The sequence below is a fragment of the Amphibalanus amphitrite genome, unplaced genomic scaffold, assembly GCF_019059575.1.
Source record: "Amphibalanus amphitrite isolate SeventyFive unplaced genomic scaffold, NRLGWU_Aamphi_draft 001907F_arrow, whole genome shotgun sequence".
Taxonomy (NCBI): Eukaryota; Metazoa; Arthropoda; class Thecostraca; order Balanomorpha; family Balanidae; genus Amphibalanus; species Amphibalanus amphitrite.
In genome coordinates this window covers 45,473-52,336 of record NW_024883400.1, presented here as the reverse complement: position 1 = coordinate 52,336, position 6,864 = coordinate 45,473, and the positions used below count along the sequence as shown (strand labels likewise).

General features: G+C 43.9%; 1 long non-coding RNA gene across 1 annotated transcript; it reads left to right on the top strand.

Annotated features, from left to right (window-relative positions):
* The first annotated feature begins 266 nt into the window (after positions 1-266).
* LOC122375735 lies at positions 267-2,777 on the top strand. Its single transcript, XR_006255444.1, has 2 exons — positions 267-789; positions 1,760-2,777. It is a non-coding gene; the product is annotated as an uncharacterized LOC122375735 (long non-coding RNA).
* The last annotated feature ends 4,087 nt before the right edge of the window (positions 2,778-6,864 follow it).

Genomic DNA, 6,864 nt, shown 5'->3' with positions numbered 1-6,864 from the left:
AATGCATACATATTACAGAGCTTGAAACATATTCAGAACTAGTCAAATAGTGATGTTTTGCTTCAGTTTTCGTCATATGGACTACTTGGGTAGGGTTTTTTCTCAGCACTTTGTTCTATTGCCTTCAGGAAAAAGTAGGAAGTAGTAATGCTACCATTATTGCATATTGGTAAACGACTTATCCAGGCGACAAGAACAGTTATGCTTACATAAAAGGCAATAAAGTAATGACCTGCGCTGGCAGGGCCACATCAGTTGGGCAAACTAGGCGGCGTGAATCAAAATATGGAGGCATCAAAATATTGATTCTAGTGGGCGGAGCTTTGACCATATATGGGCATAGAATCAATATTTTGATTCAATTTGGGACGTTCCCACCTTCAGACGACCCGTTACGGCGGAAATAACCCCCATGACGGCGAGATTTTTCGACAAGTCAATACAAAAAACTTCCCCGCTTCAATTTTTCGCTGCATGGCTATCAGCCGTTTGTCGCGCGTACCTTTACGGATGGCATAAAGATTTCGCCGCCATAATTCAACAAAAACGTGCTGTTAAAACTTGCTCTGTTTATCATTAACGACAAGCCTCTGTAATTTTTTCATAATTTTGTCTAAAAGAAAATAAAAAATGCGTTATTTAGTTGTATAATTCATTTATAAGAAATATTCTTTTTCTTTGTATCTAGCCACGATTTCCGGTTCCCGCCATTTCGCGCCGGCGTCGTGGGTGTTTGGATGCAACGTAGTGCTCCCGGTTTTATTTTGTTTAAGCGACCTTTTCTGAAGTGTAAGTAACAATGGATCATATTTTAAGATACTTTGAAGTGTGTTTTTCAATTTCAGGCATGTGATCTTAACGTTTCTTACCGAAAACTCGTTTTAAGAGATGGTTTTAGGAACATGGCGCGGTAGCGACGTCAGCGGCGCGGGACGCCTTCTCACTTTTCTGCTGTCTTTTTAAGCTATATTTTTTTGAAAATGATGTCTTAGGTGTAGTATTTCAGTGAAATATGATGTCCTTTAAAAGTTACGGTATAAATTAGTTACAAGAAGCCTAATGTTTTGTCTCACATGATAGAATTGTTGGGTGGACTCATGAAATGGGGGCAGTGCATGTCCAGTATTTTACATAATTTGGATGTTTTAGCCTCTGCTTGTGTCTCACTCACCCAATTGTTGCTACAACTTTAATTTGTAAGTGCAACAAAAGCAAGTTGCTGAATGGTGTAAGCCATATTTACATTATGCGTGATCTTCAAGAAAATTATGTGTCTAATGTACGTCAGTCCAGGGAATGCTGGATAGTTAATTTTCAGGATTGTCCATGCCAAAGTTAATTTTAGAGGCCAGTTTTATCAACACAAATAGTTGCATGCTGGAATTTTTTGCCTAAAGACTGCTTCACATATGGAGCGTTACATGATGGGCACGTAAACGGATAGGGCTGTACTGTTCATGCTCTGTATGTGAAGTAACTTTTAGACAAAAAAAATCCAGCAGCCACCTATTTTTCTGTTGGTACAGCTGGCCTCAGATCTACTTTTTTGGCAGAATTTATATAACTGCATGAGATGACAGTTGTTGGCGCACCTGGTGACGTTCAGTGGAAATTTAAGCGACATTAAGTATTTAATTTTTATTGAATATATTCTAAAATTAATAGTTGCTGAACAAATAGAATAATAACACATATAGTTTCCTAATCTATTGTCCACAAATGTCCTAATTATTGTGTTCTGTTCTGTTGTTTGCTGCAGGTCAACCAAGGCTCAAACACTGGTCGTTGCGGGGATCAGCTTCAGAGGGTCAAGGATGGCGTCTTGAATCGCTGTTCAGTCGACAGGCAACTGTATGACAACGCCATCCCTGTCAACCAGAGCGTCGACCGAAGAAGGGCGGCGTTGCGCGGACCTGGCCGCACCCGACCAACCGGTGGAGTACCTGACTCGGGCTGGGCGGAGACTACCTACATCACGACCTTTTGAACTTTGATCTCGTAGCGAGAAACAATATGACGTAAGGAAGTGTGTATGTGGCTGGCGGGGCCGAGGGTGAAATGCGCCACGTGTTTATCCTGCCGGATGACGACAGCGTCACCAACCTGTCAAAGAACGAGCTGGTGCAGCGCGTGATGACTGCTATCTCGTCCCTAGAACCGGAGTAGAAAAACGTGCGCATAGCCCAAATGAAGCGAACCAAAACACAGACAGGACTGATAGCTTTTCGGTCGAGAATGTTCTGAAGATGCTGATCAGTAGACCAATTGGTGACCGTTTTCGGTGGTAATATGGGATCTTGTGGTGTTCCAAAGCGACCTGCTTTGGGTGTGGACATAAGTGGCTCAACCTGACAGGATTGATGTTTTAGGTAGCCGTGCTAATCATAAACCCTATATTGAGTGTATCTGTACAAATTTTGTTTATATTTATTTCATGTATTTGATTCGAAACCGAAAATTGTTCTTTGTAAGTAGGCAACATCGAGACGTTGATGTCATTCTCCAGACGTTTATTTGTTTTTCTTACCTGTCCATGGTATGTCTTATTGGTTAGGTCTCAGTTTCAAATATTATTAACTGCATGTTTTGCAAATACGTAGCCATATTGAATAAGAGACGTGTCCTAAAAGTGAGTATTGCTTTGCATGGGATGTGAGCATCAACGACAGGGCTTTGTGATGGCAAATGTGTGGCAATTGCAGGGATCTTTGTGAAATGTGTTATGAATATCATCGTATTATTTGCGAATGCAAATACATCCGTGTATCATATTTTCATTCAAATTGTGCAATTTGTGCAACGGGCTTGAGTATATTGTTCGGCGAAATATCTCTTACTGTACTCCACAGAAATGGGACGGGATACAGATGCGTAGAAACACATTCATGAACACGTGAAAGACGATAAGTTAACTTTTTTTTACTCAAAATCAATGCTACAAAGCAGGGATGTGGAGCCGTGAAAATGTCAGACGGCTTCGGCTCCGGAGGAAAAAATCGGCTCCAGCTCCGGCTCCGGCTCCGAGTAAAATGGTCGGGCTTCGGTTCCGGCTCCGACTCAGTACAACCCCTATACAAAGGTCAGCACGGCTCCCTTCACGCATTCCCTCGAAGGCTTGCAGCTTTGAGCAGGGAGCTAGGGTGAGTGCTGAAAATCCCTGGTCTACCGTGGGAATAAGGTCTAGAAAAAAATTACACGATCCTGTGCTGATAATATCTTCATGAATTTATTGAATTTGCATTATTTGCACACAAGAAACGTTCCATAAATCAATTTGAAGAGTGAAGTACATCTGCAGAAAGTCAGTTCGCAGAATCAATATATTGATAGACCAGCTGATTTCAGAATCAAAATAATGATTAGCCAGCTGTTTGCGGAATCAAAATATTGATTCTCGCCGGGATTAGCCGCCGTGATGAATCAAAATCTTGATTATTTTCAAGACGCTTTCCTAAACTAACCTAAGAGGTTAGGGCTATTGTTTCGTGCCTGGCGGGTAGCTTCAACGTTGTTCTTCATTTTCTGAAGAAACTATCTTGAAATTGTAGCCGGTTGCTGAAGAATTGACGTTTCTGTGATGGTCTGCACGTATGCCCATATATGGTCAAAGCTCCGCCCACTAGAATCAATATTTTGATGCCTCCATATTTTGATTCCCGCCGCCTAGTTTGCCCAACTGACATGTAACCGGCACAGGCTCCAATCAATACTGGATGTGTGCTGGCGCTCCTCCGCCCCCCCCCCGTCGATCGGGGGGGGGGCGTCATCCGTCATCGGCGGTGGCCCGAGACGGCGGCGCATGTGCCCGTGCCGCACTGAATGCAAACATGGCGCACAAACAGAGCGACAAACAGCGACCGCCGGACTGGCCGACGCTAATGACCGCGAGCATGACAGGCCACCAGGGTAAGTAACGACTTCTAACGAGCACCGCGGTGACAGTCTCGGTCGTGATTGGTGGGACCGCGTGGACTCCACCGGGCGTTGGTGTCTATGCGTGAGTCCAATGTGCGAGTGAACTATTGATTTTACGCCTTTCGCTACTTTCTACCGGTGAGGACAAATGGGCTGATAGTTTGGCCGCGCACTGTCTGACAGTCATAGGTTATAGATAGACACCCTTTGTGAGTTTCTGTTATTTAGCAACTTTTACGCAGAATCGATGTGCGAATACGAGCGGTCGCCTGAAATGAATGGCTATTGCGTTACGGCTCATAGAGAAAGTTTGATGAAGCGAAACATGATTAGGGGTAATTACTTGAATTTCATGGAGCTACAGCATATAACAGGAGAGCAAAGGGTGGATTGCTGAATGCCATCTATACCCTCATGACAGCTTAATTATGATTTATATTTTAAAGAATTTGTGTGATTAACTTAAATAGAAAAAAGATAATGTGTAATATTATTCGGTTACATTTCATCAAGTTATTGCTACTGCCCGCTATGAAGAACGCCGCCCACCGGCCTATTCAATTACGTTGCAATTAACCCTCGCCCGCACATGCCATTTTCCCATCCTAGAACGCACATGGGGGGGTGGTTGCCACCCCCCCCGCGCCATTTCGTTCCTGTTGGAGATAGAGCTTAGCAGTAAAGACCAAAAAGATTCTTTGGGAAGAGACGAATCCAATGATACCCAGTTTTACCTTCTCAGGTCAGTCATTGACCTTCCAGGTCAGGTCAAACTAAAAAATGTTGCTGTTTTGGGTCACCGTTGGATATCAAGTGCGCTGCTTATCAAATACCGATGACGATGCTGTTTTCTGGTGCCAAGCCAGCTAGAACCTCTTTGTCACACTATCCGACCAGAATTTTGCTGCTGAGGTCATTTCAGGTCAAGTTAGGTCAAGGTCAATTATATGTGTTTGTATGTCTGTGTGTGTCTGTGTGCATACTGATGTGTGCACCGATTGTTTTTGGGTCCATATCACATGAAATCATGATCTGAGAAGCTTTTACCAAAAATGCAGTCAAAAAACTTAACAAAAAGTAAATTCAGCTTGCCTAAAACGCAATTATCTTAGATGACCTATGTTGACCTTGACCCTGACCTTGACCCCTGTACATCGTCGAACAACATGTTCCATGATAGGTGGGAGGTAAGACTGGCAAAAAAGGCCGAAATCAGGGTGTCAAAAGCTCACAAGGCCCATGGCAAACGCAAGATGTTGAGAATTGGCCATTTGGGTCATGACATGACCTGAAAAACAAGGTCATATCTCCGAAACCAAAAATCACAGAAACTTGAAATTTTCAGTGGACATCAAGAAAGGATAGACGAGCAGCTATACGAAAAATCAGCCTTCTAGCTCTAAAAATGTTGAGTGCAGAGCAGAAAGACTGCCTGGGGGGGGGGGGTGGCAACCACCCCCCCCCCCCCATGTGCGGGCGAGGGTTAACCATTTGTGCCAACTAAACGAAAGATGCATAAGGGTCAACCATAAATTTATCATCGTAATAAATGACACGAATAATAATGATTGCATTGATAACGCTGCATACATTACAAAATGCGTTTCATGACACAAGATAACATCCGCAATGCAAGAACGAACTGAAATTTCCCGTTCCCTAATACAATACGTCACATTCTTCAGTTACGTAACACGGATAGAGTATTTGGGGAAATCCTCCACTGTTCGTGCTGGCGGTGCTCACGGAAGCCGTCGCATGGTGCCGTGGGTGGCTGCGACAGTCGCACGCGTTAGTCGGTGACACTGGGTCACGATTGGTCAATGGCGCGCTAATGATGCGACCGGCTCGAACGGTGAACACGCCCCGCGACCTCTGCTGTCACAAAAGGCCGTCACCATACTGCGGCCGCGGTCAGGGCGGCCGGCCGGACGGCTCCACAATCCCACTTATCTGGTGGGATTGTTAGTAGTGACTGGCAGGAATGGTGACAATAGATTGAACTGAGTGATTTTAGGTATGATAATGGTGCAGCGTACACACATAGAACAGAATTATACCATCTATTCACCTGTAAAATGCCATTTTCGCGAATAAATTTAACAATCCGTTGACTGATACATCCGACCTTGACACATATGCTTCATTGTCTTGTTGAATCTATGCTCCATGAATAAAGACGGTGACGCAAAGAATGCACCAGTGGGACCATTGGGAGATAATGGCCTCAGCTTCGGTGAACCACTACAGCTGATGAATTTAAACAATTCCTTGTACTTCTTTGCAGGGCTTTAAGTAGAAATACTTAAGTCACTTACAAGTTACAAGTAGGACGATGGCATGACAGAAGTTCCCCAAATTTAAGTCTTGCGGGACTTCCTATGGGTCAAGTTCTGATACTCTGCAGTGCATGACTTCACAGAACGTCAATGTCAACTAAGCAGTTCGCGCTGATATTCGCTAATCGGTACCAAGCCTTGGCCATAAACCACTGCAATCAACACGCATTCGCTACATCCACCAGAAGCAAAGGTAATATTCGAGCACTGCAAATGTCCGTCTGTGAGTTGCAGATTCGCCAGTATCAATCTGCTGCAGGCCTTGAGAAGCGTGCGACAGCTACGGCACAAGGCGAACATAAATTCAGAGGCCAAAGACCATCGCCAGGCTATTCATATTAGTGGTGAGCCTGAACGAATTTCCTGTCATAGAATTCGTTCGAGCAGCACATTAAGCATCTGTCTTCTACAATCATTATTGTTCCTCTCCGTGCATCTTCAAGACGGGAACAGTGGCTTGCCCGTCGTCTGTCATCAAACAACTTTTCGAGACACTGGAAAAAACAACTTTGCGATATGTGTCAGAACAGGTTAACTCAGAGCGCCGTCAACAACAGATATAAATCATATTACATGCACTAAAATGTCAAAACAATTGCAATTACATAAT